Source organism: Odocoileus virginianus, chromosome 1 (genome assembly GCF_023699985.2).
Source record: "Odocoileus virginianus isolate 20LAN1187 ecotype Illinois chromosome 1, Ovbor_1.2, whole genome shotgun sequence".
Classification (NCBI taxonomy): Eukaryota; Metazoa; Chordata; class Mammalia; order Artiodactyla; family Cervidae; genus Odocoileus; species Odocoileus virginianus.
This window is the reverse complement of record NC_069674.1, coordinates 7,504,690-7,527,587: the sequence shown is the minus strand read 5'-3', so window position 1 is coordinate 7,527,587 and position 22,898 is coordinate 7,504,690. Positions and strand designations below refer to the sequence as shown.

At 42.7% G+C, this 22,898-nt stretch overlaps 1 long non-coding RNA gene across 1 annotated transcript in view; it reads left to right on the top strand.

The window, feature by feature from the left end:
• Positions 1-22,142, top strand: part of LOC139034435 (uncharacterized) — a 44,223-nt gene extending 22,081 nt beyond the window's left edge. The window contains exons 2-3 of the long non-coding RNA XR_011486949.1: positions 20,627-20,684; positions 21,915-22,142. This is a non-coding gene — a long non-coding RNA (uncharacterized lncRNA). The remainder of the gene's footprint in view (positions 1-20,626; positions 20,685-21,914) is intronic.
• The last annotated feature ends 756 nt before the right edge of the window (positions 22,143-22,898 follow it).

The window sequence follows — 22,898 nt, the reverse complement described above, 5'->3', positions numbered from 1 at the left end:
ATATTCAGTCACTAAGTTTCTCAGTTGTGTCCGACTCTCTGCGACCCCAAGGACTGCAGCCTGCCAGGCTCCTCTGTCCATGGAATTCTCCAGGCAAGAATACTGGAGTGGGTTGCCATGCCTTCCTCCAAAGGATCTTCCCAACCCAGGGATTGAACCCAGGTCTCCCACATTGCAGGTGGATTCTTTACTGTCTGAGCCACGGGGGAAATCCCAAAGATATTCAGTAGGTAGCCAATTATACAAATCAGGAACACAGAACTGGAGAAGTAAATTTGTGTTTCATGTATATAGAATTATATATGTAACCATATTGACATAATTATATCTATATACAAAATCATTGAAATCATATATAATGATATAGATAGAAGTGATAGTTATATGATACGTCTCTGAAGCATGATTATAGGTAGAGGAAATAAGAGGGTTTGATACTGAGCACTGAAAGAGTCATACATCTGGAGACTTGGTAGACAAAGTATTTGTGTTATGGACTGAATATTTCCAGACTTTCACAAAGAGGTGGCTCAGTGGTAAAGAATCTGCCTGCCAATGCAGGAGACACAGGAGGCAAGGCTTCGATCCCTGAGTGAGAAACATCCCCTGGAGTAGGAAATGGCAACCCATTCCAGTATTTTGCCTGGAAAATCCCATGGATAGAGGAGTCTGGTGGGCTGCAGTCCACAGGGTCACAAAAAGTCAGACATGACTGAGCACTTGTGAGATAATAGAAATATATATGCAAGTCTCTGCTCCCCAGTTACTAACACAGGGCTGCTAGATCCTTGAAATTTCCTGTGTGATTAGAAGTGTCTTAGTTCTAAAGTCTCCTGGTGGCTCCTAGATACTTGAGGACTGGGGGCTCATGGCTGAAAAGACCAAGCCAGGATTAGAAGCTTGGGATTTTCAGCTGCCCCTCCATCCTCAGGGAAGGAGAAACAGACTGGAGATTAAGTAATGATCACTCATTCCTTGGGCTTCCCTAGTAGCTCATATGGTAAAGAATCTGCTTGCAATGCAGGAGACCTGGGTTCAACCCCTGGGTCAGGAAGATCTCCTGGAGAAAGGAGAGGCAACCCACTCCAGTATTGTTGCCTGGAGAATTCCATGGACAGAGGAGCCTGGCGGGCTATACAGTCCATGAAGTCGCCAAGAGTGGGACATGACTGAGTGACTCACAAACACACACCCCTACGTGATGAAGGTTGTAGAAAATCCCCAAAGCACAAGGTTCAGAGAGCTTCCGGCTTGGCAGACACATCTCTGTGCTGGGAGGACGGCACACCCCAACTCCTCGTGGACAGAGGCTGCCCAAGGGAGACCCTCCCAGACTTCACCCTGTGTGTCTCTTCCTGCCCATCGTCTCGTTTATCATATCTTTTGTTACAGAATAAACTGGTCCACCTAAGTCCATGATTCCCTGGGTTCTGGGAGCTGTTCCGGCAGATGATGGAATCCAAGGAGGGGGTTATGGGGACCTCTGTTTGCAGCCACGTTGGACAGAAGTTGTAGGTGACCTGGGACCTACTGCCATTGACATCTGCGGGGTGGGGGGCGGGGGGCAGTCTCGTGGGACTGAGCCCTCGCCCTGAAGGGGCTGCACTAACGCCAGGCGGTTAGTGCCAGAATCGCGTCACGTGCAAACACACAGAGCTGGTGCCAGAGGCGGTGTGAGCCTGAAGGAGACTCAGGGCATTCTCCCGTTCAGGTTCCTTCCCCTCAACACTTCTGCCTCCCTCCGGAGATCTGAAAGCAGCACACAGAGGGCCATCATTTGTCTCCAGGGTCAGTGGTAAATTGGAGGACTTTTCCTTTAAAAAAAAAATTGCAAAAGCTCGCCCTTTCCAGGTGACACCCCAAGGGTTGGATTCATCTCGTGTCTGCAACTGTTATGTCGGAAGCACCAGGCCCAGTTCACACTGCGGCGAAGTTCAGATCACCCCCCAGCCTGACGAGTTTGTAGGTCCCACAAGCTGGGGAGCACCTGTGGGTTTGGGCAATTCTAATGGGCTAGAGACACACCCTGCAGCCAGTGAGGGGAGCGGGGAGCTGCCAGGAGTGGCTCTTTTGATGCCATCAGGCCTCTGCTTTTTTTTTTTAATTTATTTTATTGAAGTATAGTTGGTTTACAGTCTTGTATTAATCTCTGCTGTACTGCAAAGTGACTCAGCTATACATGTGTGTGTATGTCTGTGTGTGCCTCCTCAATCGTGTCCGACTCTTTGTGTCCCCATGGACTGTAGCCCACCAGGCCCCTCTGTCCATGGGATTCTCCAGGCAAGAAGACTGGAGTGGGCTGCCATATTCCCTTCTCCAGGGGATCTTCCCCACCCAGGAATCGAACCCTTGTCTCCTGCATTGGCAGGCGGATGATTATTCACCACTGTGCCACCTGGGAAGCCCTTGTATATGTGTATACACACACACACATATATGTATCTGCATATTATATTCTTTTCCATTATGGTTTATCCCAGACTATTGATTATAGTTCCCTGTGCTATACAATATGACCTTCTTATTTATCCACCCTATATATATAATAGTTGGCAATCCACAGTCTGTTCTCCGTGTCTGTGAGTCCATGTTGCAGATAAGTCCATTTGTGTCGCATTTTAGATTCCACATATAAATGGCACTGGATAGTATTTGTCTTTGTTTTTCTGACTTGCTTCACTTAGTATGACCGTCTCTAAGCATCAGGCCTCTACTTCTGACGCCTGCCTCCCTCTGAGCATGTCTGGCCTTGTTCCATTAAGGCGTCTTCTGACTTCCTCCCTTTTATGCCAGACCTGAGTGCTTCAGGGCTATTGATCTGGTCCTGCTTTTGGTATGAGCTTTGGAAAAGGGCCAGTGATGGATTAACCGTCTGGATGCTGAAATCCAGGGCCCCTCCTGCTCCCTGAGGCAGGTGCAGTGAGAGACGAAATGGACCAGTGCTGGGCCCTTCCCCTTGGCCTCTGGCTAAGCTGCAGAAAAAGCCTGCAACCACCTCTTTTCTCTGGTTGAGCCCTCCATGAGGAAGGGCGAGCTGAGTCATTCTTCAGGGTTACTTTTACCCTGGACACGGGGCTGTAGTGCTCCCCTCTGCGGGTGTAAGTGCTCGCATATGTGAGATTAAATAATTCCCAGTTCCAGTTCAGAAGGGCACCCTAAAAAAACAACCATGTTGCCCTCATGGGGTGTTTTTATCTATTTGTTGTTTTCTTCTTAGACGATGCTCATAACTGTGAAATCACAAAACAGGAAACAAGTCTTCCCCTTCTCTCCTGTTGACAAAAAATTTGTGTGGGGCCTGCCTGGAGGCTCAGTGGTAAAGAGGCCGCCTGCCAACACAGGAGACGCTGGTCTGACCCCTGGTCCAGAAAGATTCCACTTGCCCCGGGGCAATGAAGCCCGTGCCCCGCAACTGTTGAGCCTGTGCCCGAGAGCCCAGGAGCAGCAACTCCTGAAGCCCGCATGCGCTAGGGCCTGTGCTCCACGACAGAAGCCACACAGTGAGACGCTCACACTGCAACTCGGCAGTAGCCCACACTCGCCGCAACTAGAGAAAAGCCCGCACAGCAGCGAAGACCTAGCACAGCCAAAAATAAATAAATAAAATTGTTTTAAAATGGAAAAAAAAAATCACGTGGAATTAGGAGGTTTCATTGTTTCCTCCTTTTTCATATATCAGTTCAGTTCAGTTCTGTCACTCAGTCGTGTCCGCCTCTTTGTGACCCCATGGACTGCAGCACGCTAGGCTTCCCTGTCCATCACCAACTCCAGGAGCTTGCTCAAACTCATGTTCATCACGTCGGTGATGCCATCCTACCATCTCATCCTCTGTTGCTCCTTCTCCTCCCGCCTTCAGTCTTTTCCAGCATCAGGGTCTTTTCCAATGAGTCGGCTCTTTGCATCAGGTGACCAAAGGATTGGAGTTTCAGCTTCAGCATCAGTCCTTCCAATGAATATTCAGGATTGATTCCCTTTAGGATGGACTGGCTGGATTTTCATATATGCAATTTATAATTTCAACATAACATATTTTATATCTTTAAAAGAAAAAAACCAAAGAACTACATTTATCACATATCCAAAGGTGGAAATGGAAACACTGTTCATACAGTTGTGTAAATAGAAGCAAGTAATGTAAATCTAAGGCAGTGACTGAGGCGCTAAAAGATAGGAATACAATTAGAAAGACAGAGGATGGAAAATTAATACAAACATAAGAATACTCGGCTGAAACATGTGAGCCCTCTCCCTTCTAAAGCAGGAAGTTCCATTCCTATGTGCTCTGCATGTATGTGAATGAGTGTGTGTATCCATCCATCCATCTACGCACCCATTCATCCATCTACCCATCCCTCCCTCCTCACCTTTCTCCCCGCTCCATCACCTTCCAATCCACCTGGGAAGTGGGAGTCAGAAGAGTTGCTTTGGGTGAAACTGTAAGGTCTTATCAACAGCCCCTCACAACATTCCACAGCTGGCACCTTCCAGAATGCCCCCTCTTTTCACTGAGCCACCTTCCCACCCACCTGGAGAAGCCTGCATCTGTGACCGCCCCTGCTCCTGCGGCCTCCTGCTCCATGACCCACTCACCCCGGTGGTTGTCCTCCCTAGCTTGTATCACCCGCCTGACTCAGAAAAGGGGAAGGATTTGTTTTAAGTTGAGGTATAGTTAATTTACAATTCTGTGTTAGTTTCAAGTATACATAGAGTCAGATATTACTGAGCATCAAAGTGAGTCAGTTTTATATGTATAGCAGAATATGTATATATATACATACATATATTCTTTTTCAGATTCTTTTCCATTACAGGTCATTACAAGATATTGAGTACAGCTCCTTGTGCTGTATAGTAGGTCCTTGTTGTTTATTTTATACACAGTAGTGTGTACCTGCTAATCCCAAACTCCTTATTTATCCCTCCCCCACTTTGGTAACGTAAGTCTTCTATGTCTACGAGGCTATTTCTGTTTTGTAAATAAGTTCATTTATATCGCTTTTTTAGATCCCACATGTAAGTGATATCATATGATGTTTGTCAATCTCTGTCTGACTTCACCTCACTTTGTAATTTCTAGGTGTATCTCACCCACCTGACTCTTTTGTTTCTTCCATTCGTCACCTTGGAGATTTCAGATATCACAGTAAACCCACCATTTCTTTATCAGTGTGACCTTGTATGTCAGTCTCCTCCTCTCTAAAGTGAAATTAATATTAGTTTGTGAAATTAATATTAGTTTGTGGCTAATAAGTCTGTTGTGAAGAAGTTAACACAAGAAAAGCACTTAGAACGGTACTGACACACAGCTCGTAGCATGCATTCAGCAGCTCGTAGCTTGAGTTACCATTCAAGACAGTAATTCCTTACTTTGTGCAGTAAGCTATCAGCACACCCACCCTTTTCTCACCCTCTCCTCCAGTCTCCCAGTCTCTGTGAGCCTGGTCTTTCTTTGTATATTATCAACACTTAACAGTCTTTATAATAACCATTGATGAGACTTTCATGATTTGTCTGTGGATGAATTCTGAATCTGAAAACCATGTAGATCACAGTCATGTAAGTATAATTACTGCAACATCAAGTGATGGCTATGATCACACTTCCTGAAAGTGAAAGTTACTCAGTGGTATCCAACTCTTTGCAATCCCATAGACTATACAGTCCATGGAATTTTCCAGGCCAGAATACTGGAAGGGGTAGCCTGTCCCTTCTCCAGTGGATCTTCCTGACCCAGGAATCGAACTGGGGTCTCCTGCCTTGCAGGTGGATTCTTTACCAGCTGAGCCTCTAGGAAAGCCCAGGAATACTAACACTTCCTTCACTATGCTAATTCCTCCAACACTACACAAAGAAGGCACCCCGCCCCCAGCCCACATGCATCTTCCTGCATGCGCTGAGAGATCCTTCTGTGGTTTCTGCATCAGAAACATCTGCTGAGCAAAAGGCGGCAGCCGCTTTGTTCAGGGATGTTTGCCTCACGGACAACCTGGGAGCCTGGAGATAGCGTCTCCATCCTTGGAGGGCAGATTTGTTCTTAAGGACGGTGATCTCTCCACCGTGCTGCAGAGATGTCTCTCTCCAGAGCCACCAGTCTAGAGTACTGAAGCTAGACACTTCTCCCTTTTCTCCCTGAGGTCTTCCAGGGTAATGAAGCTAATGTCTCTCCCCGGAAGGAGAGGGGGACAGGTTTGATGGCAGTTCTCAGGGGAGATCAGTATCTCCCAGGCTCCGCGCTGCTAGCTGTGTACAAATCCGTCAGGTGTGTGGCACTCTCCTGAGCCTGCTCCACACTGTCCCCATGAGCTGGGGTGGGGGCAAAGGGACCCAGCATGACCATGAAACTCTGCAGCCTGCCCTGCTGCAGTGAGGAGCTGTCTCGGTCCCTCTGGGCTCAGGGTCTCCCCACCAGCTGAATCTTTGCAAATCTGGCAAGTCCGGCCACTTCGCAGTTACGGTGGTCACTGTGCTTCACGATGGCTTGACTGCTCATTAGTTTACTCCAGTTGTTCAAAATCATGCCATGGTTTGGTTCTCTTTTATGATTTGTGCCTCTCTTGTATGATGTACTGTTTCCCGGAATTAAGGACTTTTTTCTTCATTGTGTAGCTTGATCCTAGCCGGGTTATTCCAAGCTATTGATCGTACAAGTTGTCCCATTTTTTCCTAGATGAGCATCCTCCGATGATCTCTGTGCTCCTCTTCTAGCATGGACTAATTCTCCAGACCTTCTCTGTAGCTGTCGACTTGGAACTTTTCTCCACGACTCTCTTGGATTGAATGTACTGTTTCCTAAAACCCATGTTATTCTTTCTTATGTCACTTTCTCATTTTGCTGGACCACGCCCACAAGTAACTTCCTAAGAAAAGGTGCTTAGTGCTTGAAAAGTCAGAATGTTGAGTTTTCAGTTATTTAAAGGTATTTTATTCTTCTCTTACCTTTGATGGTTCAGATGAGAATTGCAGTTACTTCCCTTTAGAGATTTGATGGTCTTGTTCCATTGCTTACAACATCTGTGGCTGTTAATAAGACCCCTTCACTTGTAGGTTATCTTTGTTATCTTCTGTTTTTTCCCTGAAACTTTTTGGCATCTTTTCTTTATACTCAATGCCCTGAATAGCTCAAGGAGGGTTTTTGACATTAACTTTGCTTGAATCATTCACTTAGAACATTCCTGCGCTCCTTTAATTCTGAGAAATATGGTCTCATAGCAGTGATATTTTCCAATCCTCTGTTAACTCGCCTCCCTCTAGCTTGAATTCCTGTTGGTCAGGAATCTAGCTCCTGGACTGATTCTATGTACATTTTTTTCTTTCCTTCATTTAAAAAAAAAAACAACTCATTATCTTTTGTTCCACATACAGGAGAATTCCTAGAGTACATTTTTCTCTTTAACTGGATTATCAGGATCTTGGCAGGAAACAAATGGCATGTGCAAAAGAGGACTGAAGAAACAGTGATACAGCAGTTTTACAGAGTTTTACAATATTAAAAACCAGCAAAGGGTGGGGAGACCTCCCGTGGACCAGCAGCAGCAGTGTGAGGAGCCTGGGGGTGGTGAGAGGCGGAGGAGAGGACACTGGTATCAGACTTCCAGTCGCCATGAAAAAGGGGCCGTCTGATGGGAGCTGTGGCCACAGGAGGCGAAGCAGCCCTTCCAGAACCAGAACTCAGCAGAGGAGGCGCTGAGGCAGGAGGTAGGAAGTCGATCTCCTTGGTGGTTTAGTTGCTATGTCGTGTCTGACTCTTGTGACCCCATGGACTGTAGCCCGCCAGGCTCCTCTGTCCATGGGATTTTCCAGGCAAGAATACTGGAGCAGGGTGCCATTTCCTTCTCCAGGGGATCTTCCCCACCCAGGGGTCGAACCCGAGTCTCCTGCACTCGATCTCCTTATTCCAATAATTATTTTCTATAAAGTCACCACAAACACTTAAGTCATGAAGACCGAACCGTCACACCTAGGAAGAATACCAGGTGAAGTTTCTGCAAGCCTCTGGCTGCTTTTCAGTCAACATACCGTACACAACCTTGCTTCTTGTGTGTTTCTGTTTAAGGACCTCTTATTTCCTATATGGGGCTGCCCTGGTGGCTCAGACGGTAAAGCATCTGCCCGCAGTGTGGGAGACTCGGGTTTGATCCCTGGGTCGGGAAGATCCCCTGGAGAAGGAAATGGCAACCCACTCGAGTATCCTTGCCTGGAAAATCCCATGGACAGAGGAGCCTGGCAGGCTGCAGTCCACGGAATCACAGAGTCGGACACAACTGAGCGACTTCACTTTCTTTTATTTCCTATATATTAGTCATTAACATTGAACTCAAAGCCAGCAACCCTGTAACTCATGCCTGAACAAAGTTCGTCTAACACATGTATTTCCTCTGCAAGGCACCCTCAGCACCAAGCTTGGAGGCCATCTGAAACAGCAAAATGACCCACAAAAAGCACAAAAATGTGAAATGGTGGCACTGAATAGGCCATGGAAAGGACACTCCTTTATAGCTAAGAGCTTAAACAAGGCAGAGCTTTGCCTGGTTGGCCCTCAGCTGGGAATGTGTGTGTCGGGCAAGTAAAATTCTTGGCCTTCTGTCTACAAAAATGAGGGGGAAGCGACACGAGTGTTGATGTGGAGATTATAAAGCAGGAACGCAGACTCGCATAGGTGGAATCTGGGAATAGCAAAGATGCCTGTCTTCAGATCACTGGCAGCTCCTTTCATTGGCTGAACCCAACCAAACGTCCGATGCCACAAAACACCAAACACTGATTGGTAGAAGGCAGTGTGCCAGGCTTCCATCAAGGCAGAACAGAGCCGAGAGAGGGTCTGGAGGGCATGCAGAGAAAGCCAGCCTGCTCTTTCTGTTGACTTCACATGTGGCAGGTGCGTTTTTAATTTCCAGGAGAGCATCCTTTCTGTAATTGCTCCTTTTCTGTGATACTTTGTACAGAGAGAGGTATCTTCTCAAATCTCCCTGAAGAGGCAACAGAAGTTACTGCTGCCAGCGGTGTGGATGTGTGCTTTTAACTCTCTTTAGTTCCCCGTACTGTCTCTATTGCTTCAGGCATTCTTTTTGTGTTAATCGGTAGAGATGTTTCTTTTTCATGTCATAGTGTCTCATCAACTATCTGGTCCGGTTTTTTTTTGTTTTTTTGACAGTTGATTTTATTTAGTTTTGTTCGTGCTGAGTTTTCGTTGTTCTGCAGGGGCTTTTCTCTGATTGCGGTGCACTGGCTTCTGATCATGCGCCCAGGCTCTAGGGTGCGTGTGCTCTGTAGCATGGTGCGCAGGCTTAGTTGCTCCAAGGCATGTGGAATCTTCCCCGACCAGGGATCAAACCGGTGTCCCCTGCATTGCAAGACAGACTCCTCACTGCTATACCACCAGGGAAGCCCCTGGTCAAATTTTACAATGAGGTAATAGAAGTGGTAACTAAAAGTTTCTCATCAAAAACAGGGTCTATTGACTGGTCAGCTTCACTCACCATCAGAGTTTCTCCAGCTTGGCATTACTGACGTAGGGCTGATAAACTCTGTGTTGTGGGGACTGTACTGAGCATCGTAGGGTGTTTAACATCCCCAGCCTCTACCCATTAGATGCCAGAAGCACTAACCCCTGTTTATAACCATCAAAAATGTCTCCATAACCCTGGTACACCGTTGGTGGGAATGTAAAATGGTGTGTAGCCACTCTGGAAGCATCAGTGGGTAGGGACCCTACTCCTTGGTTGAAGGCAGTTATTATTCTCTATGGCACACAGCCCTGTGGAGGGTGTGTGTGTGCACACGCACGCATGTAGGCACTTGCATGTGTGCTCAGTCATGTCTGACTCTCTGCAAACCCAGGGACTGTAGCCCTCTGTCCATGGATTTTTCCAGACAAGAATACTGGAGCAGGTTGCCATTTCCTACTCCAGGGGAATCTCCCAACCCAGGGATCAAACCCACGTCTCTTGCATCTCCTGCATTGGCAGGCAGATTCTTTTACCACTGCACCATCTGGGAAGTCTAGAGGCAGCTCGTGATTAAAAAGGGGTAAATCAACTCCTTTTCCTCTCAGGGATAGCCTGGTGATTGGACGTGAGTTGGCTCCTGTAAAAAATCTCTTTTATGGGAGGGACTGCATTTCCTTGTCCACCAGTTTGAATCAGAGTTCCTGTCTCAGGAAGCCAGAATAGTCCAAACTCGCATAGGTGGGCATCTGAGTTCCATTAAACAGACGAGGCTCAGAGATGTTAAGTTACTTCTCCAAATAGACCAAGAGCAGAGTCAGCACTTACCAACACCCCTGGTACAAGTATTCCAATGCATTCTACTATATCCGAGGGCGTCCAGCTGACACTGAACTCCAGCCTCATGTATTCAGCTCACATTTTATTTATCAAAACCTCAAAGATGCCTGGTTCTGGAGGAGACACTGTTGGAGGCACAAAAAGCATGTCACTCTTGTTCAAAACAGAATCGTCCCTGTGTACACTTACCTAGCCCACTGGTTGGCGTGATCTCAGGGCCGCAGTTCAGTAGCCATCTACTTGGCGTGTGGGCAGATGAGTAGCAAGGTTGGTTGCCAGATGTTGCCTGGAGTTTGGGCTCAGGATGGGTGTCCAAGGCAGCCAGGATTTCCTTCAGCATCAGCTTTTTATTCCTGGCTTGAAAGACCTTGTCCATCAGTCCTGCTGGAACAGTTGCTTCCTGCTTAAGTCAGAGGACAGCTGAGTAGGGAAGAGACCCCAGAGACCATCGAGTCCAATGTCATCACCTCACAGCGTCAGAGGTTTTGGCTGTTCAGACCTACGGAACATCCTCAGGGCAGCAGGGTACTCGCTCTGTGCAATCCAGCAGGTGATGTGCTGGATCCACCATCCACGTGCTGAGCCATCTCCACGGGGCCGCCTGGCCTCCAAGGCCTCTCACTCACCCTCACCGCAGGGGCTGGACTGGGATGAGCCCGAGGAAGAAGGCAGAGGACACTGCAGGGGGGTGGAACCCCAAGAGCAGTGCTGTGCACGGCACTGAGGTATGTCAGGCACAGTGCTAGAGACGTTACATACACCGGGTCTCGTGATCCCCACAACGACCCTGACCAGTGAGGACACAGACACGACATTGTCTACTTGCCCAAGGTCAAATCCAGAGCGTCTGGCTCTGGGACCCTCTGTATTGCAGAGACGCTTGTGATCAGAAGCGCAGGAAAGGGCTTCCCTGGTGGCCCAGTGCTAAAGAATCTGCCTGCCAGTGCAGGAGACACGGGTTCAATCCCTGGTCCAGGAAGATCCCACATGAGCCCATGAGCCACAACTAACTGAGCGTCTCCAGAGGCTCTCTCTGGAGACTGAAGCCACAGCTACTGAAGCCTGTGTGCCCGAGACCCCTGCTCCGCAACAGGGGAGGCCACCGCAGTGAGAAGCCCCAGCATCACAACTGGAGAGCAGCCTCCTGCTCCCTGCAGCTAGAGGAAAGCCCGCGCAGCAACGAAGACCCAGCGCAGCCAAAAATAGATAACATTAATTTAACAACGACAGGAAACACAGCCTCCCAGAGCTCTCCACCCTAGTTGGGGGTGCAGAGAGGGTGAAGGAGAAGCCAAAGGTCCTCCAGTAACAGGTGGGAGTTGGGTGGATAAACCTTTTTTTTTTTTTTTTTACTTTTAATGAGACCTCAATCTAACCCTTAGATCTGGATATCCTGAGAAATATTACCTGTACTTTCACCAGAAAGAATTTAAAATTAAGAGCCCTATAACTGAGTCTTTCCATGATTGAAACCTGCTAGACACTCATTATTTCTCAATCTCCCAATTATGTAAATGTTTTTAGAAAATCAAGGGCAATTTAATATTAGAGGTTCAATAACACCAGGAAATATATACTGAAATTGTTAATTCTCTTCCCATCTAGTTCTCTGTGCATGTAGAGTTCCTGTTTAAAATTGCATTTTTGAATAAGAAAGATTTGCTCATTCATACTACTCTGACTGATGATTTTCTCTGTTTCTAAATAATGAAATGCTCTACCCAACATTGAGCTCCAGGGGAAAAGTAGTTGTAGCATGAAGCCACTAGATGGCAAACTCCCACAGTTTGAGACAGACAAATGTTGAACAGATAAATTACCATCAACAAACTATTTTTTTAAATACGTTCAAAATCAAACACTAGCTTCACCTGTAATCAAGAAAATGTTTGTGAAATAACTGATTCCTCAGGGAAGAAGATGATAGGATAAAAATTTAACCTGCACTTCCTCCCAGCCCTTACACCCTAATGATCAGTAAAATTAGTGGGACCCAAGACCATTTGGCACAGTGGTGAAGAACCCACCTGCCAATGCAGGAGACGCCAAAGGCTCAGGTTCGATCCCTGGGTCAGGAAGATCCTCTGGAGGAGGAAACGGCAGCCCATTCCAGAATTCTTGCCGGGGAAATCCTATAGACAGAGGAGCCTGGTGGGGCTACAGTCCTCAGGGGAGCAAAGGCTCGGACACGACTGAACAGCTGAGGACAGCACAGGAGGATTTATAGAGAAAAGGAAATAGATTGTCGATAAGCTTCCAGCTGGCCCTGAAGTGTAACCAACGCTCTTTGGATAGAAGAGAGGGAGCTTTGTGATACTTCCGCAGGTGAGACAACTTTCTCTCCCAGAAACTGACATCCATGGACCTACCCTCGTGTCTGGACTTTTGTGATGGACTTTTGTGATGAAGAAGCTGTGGAAAGGGCGGATGTGTGGAGACCTGTGCTGGGACCCTGGCCGTGCCAAGGACCACTGCTGACAGGTCTTTACCCCTCTAAAGCAAGGAGCTCATCGATATTAATAATTTACCTTATGAAATATATCTATATGCTATAAAGTGCTAATATAATCATTACTTGACAGGGTTACTGTAATGGTTTAAAAAATGTCTTTAAAGCACCTTCCACACAGTTGTCTCATTATTGTGAAGAGCTGTGTGGCTGTGGGCAAGTCACTGGACTTCCCAGAGCCTCAGAATCATCATCTGTGAAACAGAGATGAGCCTGGTTGCCCTTCCCCACAGCCACCCATCTCTTCCCACCCTCAGTCTTGGCCTCCCCTCAATGAGGCCTTCCCTCACCAAATGATCGAAGCTCAGACCCCCTCCCGTCTCGCCCTCCCCCTACCTCATCCCAGCATTCCCTCTCTCCCTTCCCTGGCTGACTTTTCTCAATAGCTGTGAACACCGCTGTAACATTGGACTCCCTTGTTTGTTTCCTGGCCGTGTCAGGACGTACAGTGCAAGCTCTGTGGGCGGAACCTGGTCTCATCCACAATGGATCCCCAGGATTTGGGACAATGATGCCTGGGTTGGGGCTGCGCACTTCACAAAGATGTGCTGCAGGAAGGAACTGAGATTTAAACATTTGCAAAAGTTCAGTGCCATGGCTGGCATGCAGTAGGTGCTCAGTGAGTGGTAGTTAGTGTTATCACTGTGTTATTACTGTGTCCTTGAGCAAGTGGCTTCATCTCTTGAAACCTTAGTCACTGTGTTTCTGAATGGACCTAATCAGGTCAAAGGTTGGCTACAAGGATTAAATTAGAAGACACATAACTCAATGCCTGACATAGGTCCATCTTTCAAGGCTCTCAGAGTGCAGGCTGACCCTTCAATGCAATGTTGAATAGAAGTGACAACAGAGAATATCCTCACTGTGATTCTGATTTTAAAGGAGATACCTTTAATATTCCTGATGGCTCAAGTGGTCAAGAATCTGCCTCCAAAGCAGGAGACGCAGGTTAGATCCCTGGGTCGGGAAGATCCCCTGGAGGAGAGAATGGCTACCCACTCCAGTGTTCTTGCCAGGGAAATCCCATGGACAGAGGAGCCTGGTGGGGCTACAGTCCATGGGGTTGCAAAGAGTCAGACACGACGGAGCACACACACTTTTAATATTATGCCAGTAACTATTAAGTTTACCATAGGGTTTCTTTGTCAGTACCCTTTATAAAATTAAGAAGTTTGCTTAAAAGGCAAGAAAGCTAAGAATTTTATTTTTGTTTTGTTTTTAAATCATAAGATGCTGAACTTTAACTTTTTGAGATAGTTATAAATTCACACATGGTTGTAAGATATAATAGAAGTTCTGTATACCTTCACTGGCTAACCTTCAGTGGTAACCTCTTGATAACTGTATACAACAAAACCAGGAAACTGACATTGATATAGTCCATTAATCTTGGCTCACCATTTTTTTTTTATGAGGCCAGCGTTGATCTAGTAATTCTACTTGAGGGAGTTTATCCTAAGGAAGCTCTCTTAGAGTTGTACAAAGATTTTGATACCAGGATATTCATCATGGTATTATTATTTTTGCTATTTGTTTGAACTTTTTTTTCTTGTATAGTTAATTTCTTAAATTTACTTTATTCAAGTATGGTTGATTTACAATGTTGTGTTAATTTCTGCTAGAAATAGCCCAGTTGGTAAAGAATCCGCCTGCAGTGCAGGAGACCCCAGTTTGATTCCTGGATAGGGAAGATCCCCTGGAGAAGGGAAAGGCTAACCCACTCCAGTATTCTGGCCTGGAAAACTCCATGGACTGTATAGTTCACAGGGTCGCAAAGGATCAGACACGACTGAGCAACTTTCACTTTCATATGTATACAAACACATTCTTTTTCATACTGTTTTCCATTGTGATTCATCATAGGATATTGAATATAGTTCTCTGTGCTATATAGTAAAACTTTATTGTTTATTCATCTTATATGTAATAGTTTGCATCAGCTCATCCTAAACTCCCAATCCATCCCTCTTCCACCTGTTCTCTCCTGTGTCAACCACAAGTCTGTTCTCTATGTCTATCTGTTTCATTTGTGTCATATTTTAGATTCCACATATAAGTGATACCATATTGTATTTCTCTTTCTGACTTTATGTAGTATGATAATCTCTAGGTCAACCCATGTTTTGCAGGTGGCGTATTTCATTCTTTTTCATAGCTGAGTAATATTCTATTGTATATATGGACCACATCTTCTTTATCCAGTCATCTGTCGGTGGCTGTTTAGGTTATTTTCATGTCTTGCTACTGCTAAGTCACTTCAGTTGTGTCCGACTCTGTGCGACCCCATCCCTGGGATTCTCAGGCAAGAACACTGGAGTGGGTTGCCATTTCCTTCTCCAGTGCATAAAAGTGAAAGTGAGGTCGCTCAGTCATGTCCAACTCTTCACGACCCCATGGACTGCAGCCTACCAGGCTTCTCCATCCATGGAATTTTCCAGGCAAGAGTACTGGAGTGGGGTGCCATTGCCTTCTCCGAGTTTCATGTCTTTCATATTCACTATGAATAGTGCTGTTACAAACATTGGGGTGTGTGTATCTCTTTGAATTACAATTTTGTCCAGATATATGCCCATGAGTGGGATTGCTGGATCATATGGCAATTCTATTTTCAGTAGTTTAAGGAACCTCCATACTGTTTTCCATAGTGGCTGCACCAATTTACCTGCAGACCAATAGTGTAAGAGGGTTCCCTTTTCTCCACAATGTCTCCAGACTTTTTAATGATGGCCATTCTAACCAGTGTCAAGTGGTACCTCATTGTAGTTTTGATTGGCATTTCTCTAATTATTACTGATGGTAGGCATCTTTTCATGTGCCTGTTGGGCATCTTGTATATCTTCTTGGGAGAAATGTCTGTTGAGGGCTTCTGCTCATCCTTCTGTTGGGTTGTTTGTTTGTTGTTGTTGTTATTGAGTTTTATGAGTTGTTTGTATATTTTGGAAATTAAGCCCTTGTCAGTTGCTTCATTTGCAAATATTTTCTCCTATTCTGTAGGTTCTCTTTTCATTTTGTTTATAGTTTCTTCTGCTGTACTAAAGCTTGTAAGTTTGATTAGGTCTTACTTGTTTATTTTTGCTTTTATTTGTATTGCTTTGGGAGAATGACCTAAGAAAATATTAGTATGATTTATATCAGAGAATGTTTTGTCTATGTTGACTTCTAGAAGTTATATGATATCATGTCTTAGATTTAAGTCTTTAGCAGTCTTGAGTTTATTTTTGCATACTGTGCAAGGGTATGTTCTAACTTCACTGATTGTCTGAAGTCTGGGAGGGTTCTGCCTCCTGCTTTGTTCTTTGCCTTCAGGATTGCTTTGGCAATTCTGGGTCTTTTATGGTTCCATATAAATTTTAAGATTTTTTGTTCTAGTTCTGTGAAAAATGTTCATAGGTATTTTGATAGGTATTGTATTAAATCTGTAGATTGCTTTGGATAGTGTGGCCATATTAACAGTATTACTTCTTACAGTCTAAGGACATGAGATATCTTTCCATTTCTTTGAGTCATCTTTGGTTTCCTGTATTAATGTTTTATAGTTCTCAGCATGTCTTTCGCCTCTTTTGTCATGTTTATTCCTAAGTATATTTTTTGGACATGATTTTAAAAGGGATTTTTAAACATTCCCTTTCTGATGTTTCATTGTTGGTGTAAAGAAATACAGCTGATTTCTGTATGTTACTCATAGACTGCTACCTTGCTGAATTCGCTTATCAATTCTAGTCATTTCTGTGTGGCATCTTTAGGGTTTTCTATATATGGTATTATGTCATCTGCATATAATAACAGCTTTACCTCTTCCCTTCCAATTTAGATACCTTTTATTTCTTTTTCTTGTCTGATTGCAGTGGTTAAAAGTCCCAATACTATGTTGAATAGAAGTGGCGAGAGGGGGTATCCTTATCTTGTTTCAGATTTTAGTGGGAAGACTTTCAGCTTTTCACCATTGAGTATTACATTGGCTGTGGTTTTGTCATAAAATAACTTTTGTTATGTTGAGATAAGTTCCCTCAAAACTCACTTTGGTAAAAATTTTTATCACAAATAGATGTGAACTTTTAAAATTAAACTGTTTTACTTTGAGATAATTGTAGATTCACATGCAGTTGTAAGAAATAGTGAGAGATGCCATGAACCCATTACCCAGTTTTCCACAAAAGGAACATCTTGGAAAAAAAACTCTGGCAGAACATCACAATCAGGAAATTGACAGTAACACAGACAAAGTGGTTTTGGATATTCAGATTGAAAAAGGACCCAGAAATTATGGAGAATTTTTTCACTTAAGACAACTTTCCATTCTGCATTAATGCTAGGCTAAGGAGAATCTCATCCTTAAAACCTAGGAGGGGACAAGGGATAAAGTTTTAGTTCATTCTTTGATTGTATCAGCTCTGGAAAGTATTTCTTTTTATTTATTCAGCATTTGGACATGCTATTTAAAGTCTTTATTATACATTATCAATTTCTTTTTCTGATGAAAGAATTAAACTCAGTCACCTAGTCTTTTACACTACTCTTGCCTTTTAGATAAACTGATGATATCTTAGCTCAGTGTAACAAAAAATAACATTTCAGCCCTAGAGTGATAGATACAGGCTTTGCAGTCTTTCAGATTCACCACCTGGGCTGACAACTTGAACCAAGAGTAACAGAATGTACTGATATGAGGGTATCTTGCTTGAAGGACAGTCTTTCTCTTAGCCCTCATTTTAAAAGCTATATAAGTCATCCTCTCCCTTGAGAGACAGTGAACTTGAGCGTGGGAAAGCAGCATTTGTCATCTCTGCCCATCCACTCCCCCAGTTTACTGAAAAGATGTGTGCTGAGTAGCATCCATGGTTGCATTGATTTTACAGTCATGTTTTTAAAAAGTCCTTCCTTCAGTGCCCAAGACCAGAGGCCTGTTACTGACCTCCAGCTTCTTTCTGTGGACTGTCACTTCAGTACAATTTCTTTTAGTAGCTGGTTTCCCTCAACCCTTTCCCAATAATCACATTGTCTCATCTGTATCATTTGTTATTGACTAAATAGTCAATAACACAATTTTAAGTTTTCTTCTTCCACAGTATGAGTTTTCAATGAGAAGCAGAAGAAAATGTCATCAAATTTTCTGTTCCCCATCGTTTTCAAGAGCTGACTTATTATATGCAGCACATTTGTACTTCGTGGCATTCATTTCTATAGCTTGGTCCAACCAGCTCTTCCTTGACAGTGGGATCAATGATATCTTAGCTATAAAGAGTTTGACTTTGAATGAAGTCTATGTGTTTTGGTCTCATCTCCACTTTTAGTGATAAAATTTAGTGATAAAATTCAAGTTGGAACGCATTGTATGTCCCTTGGGAAGATGAAAATAAAAACTTGGTCTATCAGGTGGTCACTGTGTTTTATTAGAAAGTGATATGAACAAATTAATAGTTATATGCTGCTAAGGGGCTTCCCAGGTGGCCCAGTGGTACAGAATCCTCCTGCCAATGCAGGAGACCCGGGTTCAGTCGCTGGGTCAGGAAGATCCCCTGGAGAAGGAAATGTAAACCCACCCCAGTGTTCTTGCCTGGAAAATTCCATGGACAGAGGAGCCTGGTGGGCTTCAGCCCTTGGGGTCCCAAAGAGTCAGACACGACTGAGCGACTGAGCACTCATGCATGCTGCTATTGGAAAAGTTTTGGAAAAAAGTAAACCTAGGAAGAGATTGCAAATGGTCCAGTAAAATTAAGGGGTCTGGTTTTTTTTTTTTTAATTGCATTTCCCATCTGCAATTTTTTCTTAAGCTGATTTTGAGTCCCACTCACAGATACATTTTTCCCAATTCATGCAGATCTGCATTCCATGTTTCATGTTCCTGATTCACATTCATGTTGTTACTCTGAGTTATAATATTTACATTATTACTTTACTCTGTTTTGAATCAGTGATCCATTTTTGTGCATGGAGAATATGACATAACCTAATAATAATTTTGAAAAATACCAATTTAACAAGCAATTATAAATTATGTGGAAGTACATTACAGACAAGCTTCCCCTGTGAAGTAATGCTGACTTGAGCTGGCCAACAGATTCCCTGCACCCATGAGCTCTGCCCATAAATTCAGTACCTCCTTTGTAAAAACACCAGGTCATCATGAGAATTTTTACATTTTTATGACATGACAGATGCATTTTTATTGAAGTATAGTTGATTTAGAATATTGAGTTAGTTTCAGGCATACAGCCAAGTGATTCAGTTATATACTTTTTTCAAATCATTCTCCATCGTAGATATTACAAGATGTTGAATATAATGCCCTCTGCTCTACAATAGGTCCTTGTTGTTCACCTATTTTAGGTACAGTAGTTTGTAAATGTTTATCCCATACTCCCCCCATTCCCTTTCCTGTTTCGTAACCATACGTTTGTTTTCCATGTCTATGAGTCTGTTTCTGTTCTATATATAGATTCATTTGTATTATTTTTTAGATTCCACATATAAGTGATATCATATTTGTCTTCTTCTCTCTGATTTATTTCACTGTGATATTCTCAATATGTATCCATGTTGCTGCACAGATGTATTTTTTTCACTGTGAATACACATAACATAAAATATATCATCTTAACACTTTTAAGTGTACAGTTCAATAGTATTAAATACTTCATGCTGTTTAGCAATATAGAACCTTTTTTACCTGTAGTATTTATGTACCTGTTATAAGCTTTGAGAGATGTGGCACAGAGGGTTGGTTACCAAGCTGGTCAAGGTGAAATTCCATGAAATTTCATCTATCAGTATCTAGTCTGGCTGGAGACACTGGGCCACAGATGCTATTATCCAAGGATTCTCTCTGCTGTTAGGTGGTCCATTGCCCACGTTAAGACTAAACCTTTCAGAAGTGGTGTTGGTGCACCACTGACATTATGAAGTCAAAGTGAAAGTGTTAGTCGCTCAGTCCTATCCAATTCTTTGTGACCCCATGGGCTATAGCCTGCCAGGCTCCTCTGTCCCTGGAATTCTCCAGGCAAGAATATTGGAGTGAGTGGGTTGCCATTTCCTTCTCCAGGAGGTCCTCCTAACCCAGGGATCAAATCTGTGTCTCCCACATTGCAGGTAGATTTACCATCTGAGCCACCAGGGAAGCCCAATATATTTAAGATAAGTTACTAGAAATAGAGATACTGGGTCAAAGGATTAAGCTTTCTGAGATTTTGCACACCAGTGACATTATTGAAAGGATGCACACCCTCCATGAGGAAGAATGGTCCCACGCTGCCTCATCTTTATCAGCCCTGGATGTTACTTTCTTTTCATTGATTTATCCATTTGCTGGACAGAATGGCATCTTGCTATTTTAATTTGAATTTCTTTTTATTATTAATGAGATTGGAGATGTTTTCATAAGATTACTGCCCACTGTATTTTTGGTAGCCATTTGTAACATTCAAGTTTTTATTCATTCTCCTATTGGAGTGTTTACCTACTATCAGTTTCTATGAGCTTTTTTATAATTGGGGCTTAATTCTTAGTCATTTATGTTGGAAATAATTTCCTTACTTCATTTACCTTTAATATTGCTTAAGGTGTTTTTTGAGATACAGAGTTTTTCATTTTAATATAATCAAGTCCACTGGTCTTTCTCCTTATGGTAAAAGCATACATGCTTAGAACAGTGTTACTCTTATCTAGAGCTGATCAATATTTACACATATATTCTCATGGCTCTTTAATAGTTTCAGCATCTGTATTTAAACTCTTTATGAAATTTGTATTGGTATAGGGTAGAAGGTAGAAAGCCAACTTCATTTTTTCTAAGTATCTAACCAATTATCTCACCACCTTCGTTGTTTTCTTTATATAGGTCCTGCATGTTTATGAAGACTATTTCCAGGTATTTCATATTTTTGCTGCTATTTCAGGTAAGACTTTTTATTATATTTACTAATTGACTTTATTTTTAGAATATAAGAGGCTATCATTTTTTAGACACTACTTTTTTAGCAGGCAACTTCACTAAGCACTCTAATTTTGAATCGTATATTCATTGTCTTGGATTTTCTAGATAGAAAATTGTATCAGTTACAAGTGAAAAATTTTGTATCCTCCTTTCTAATAATTAGGAAATTCATTTTTTGTGTTTTATGCATCAGCTAAAACACCATTATAGTGCTAAATATTAATAACTATTAAAACAGGCCATCTCATCTAGAATGTAAGAATGTCCTAGAAACTGTTCCAGTATTGGCTATTTGGGCTAGATGATTTAACAAGCATTTATGAATGATCTATCTTCTGCTAGCTACATAGAGTTAAAGAGAGCACTCTCTGTCTTTTGTGGCCACAAAGTCTAGTGAAGGACACAGCCACACGGGGAAATAGTTACAGATATGTAAAACATGGTTCATGAGTGTCTTAAATAGAGTTATACACAAAGATGGAGAAAGAAATGAGTACTTAACTCTGCTTGTAGAGGGAATGGAGATGACATTCCAAGCATAGGTGAAGTTCAGGTCCAATAGAGGGTGTTCATGGTTAACTACTAATGCTTATGTGTGACTGCTATACAGAATCTTGGAGTTCCCCTGGAATAGCGAGGTTATATTATTCACTGTTAAGTAACACAAATGCACATAGGACGTCACCATTCCAATTTCTCATTAAGCCTCTGTTCTCAGTCTTTACTCTGCTAATATGTATGGTGAATCTCTAATTATAAAATTTATAAGCTACTTATCTTTAAAAGGAGTTAGAGGGTTTAAAGCAAAAACATAAGAAGGTAAACTTTCAAACCAAAACCGCATCCAAAGAGACCAACACAAATATATAATCGGTTAGATGTGTACATCCCAAAGTGTATTTTATGAAAGTAGAATGGTGGTTGCCAGTGTCTGTGGGAGGGACCTGAAGGAAGATGAAAAAATGTTCTGAAGACAGTGATGGTATTATAGCTGCAGAACAATGTGAATGGACTTAATGTCACTGAACTACACTTAAAAAATGGTTAAAATGGTCAATTTTATGTTATGTCTATTTTACCACAATAAAAGGCGTGTATTTTATAGAAAACTAATTCTGAGAAATGTTAATAGTTGTTATATGGGGTGGAGGCAGGGAGATGGACTAAAGTGTCAGAGGTTTCTTTTCTGCAGACTTCTCTGGCCTTTCATAGGTTCATATGTACTGTGAACTGTGGTGTCCAGTATTTCCCGGTTGTATTAAAGCACAGAGGACCTGGTGGGGCTCCTACTTGGACCCCACTCAACACAATGCTGATGTAGGAAACAGAATATCTACTGTGATTAGTTGTTAAACCTTCTGTCATTTATTTTTTTTAAACCTTCTGTCATTTATTTTTAAGATTAAAACAAAAAAGAAAAATAGTTGTAGCTCAGAAAACAATAAATTTTTTTCTTGTACTTAATTCTTAAAAGAAGTGATTGTGAATTCTTCCATGAAAAAACAAAAATATTAATATAGATGTGTGTGTGTGTGTGTGTGTGTGTGTGTGTGTGTGTGTGTCTTCAAGAATTTTATGAAGGTACAGAAATGTTCTTCCTGCAGCTCTTTCTAATAATATCAATCCTCCATAAATGTTAAAGCTAATATATATATATATAACTTAAGTTATATATATATATATATAACTTAGTAAAAGTTATATATATATATATATACATATATATATAACTTAGTAAAAGTGTCTAAGTTGTGGCATTTTAATATCTACAGGAGAAATTTGCAGAAGTACATTTATAAATTACAGAATGGTGCTTGAAACAATGAACCTTAAATTCCTGGCACTAGAACATGTGCTCATAGTGCCATTAAACTGACCTCTCCTATGACTTTTCCAAAAAGCCAGAGACCTCATATTTTGGACGTATGTCATTCATGTACTTTCCTTCGTAGTTTTCAGCTATTACCTCTTTGTAATAGGATCATAAAGACAATATTATGTTTTTTGTTACAATGTCTTCCAATACTGGGAGAATCACAATCTAATACTTATGCTGATTTTAAATATTCTCCCACCTGAGACACATCCAGAGACAAGTTTTAATTGCTGCCTCTAACAAACTTTGCTCACAATGACTTTCCAAAATTCTCTGACAAATTAGCTTGGAAACTCCCAC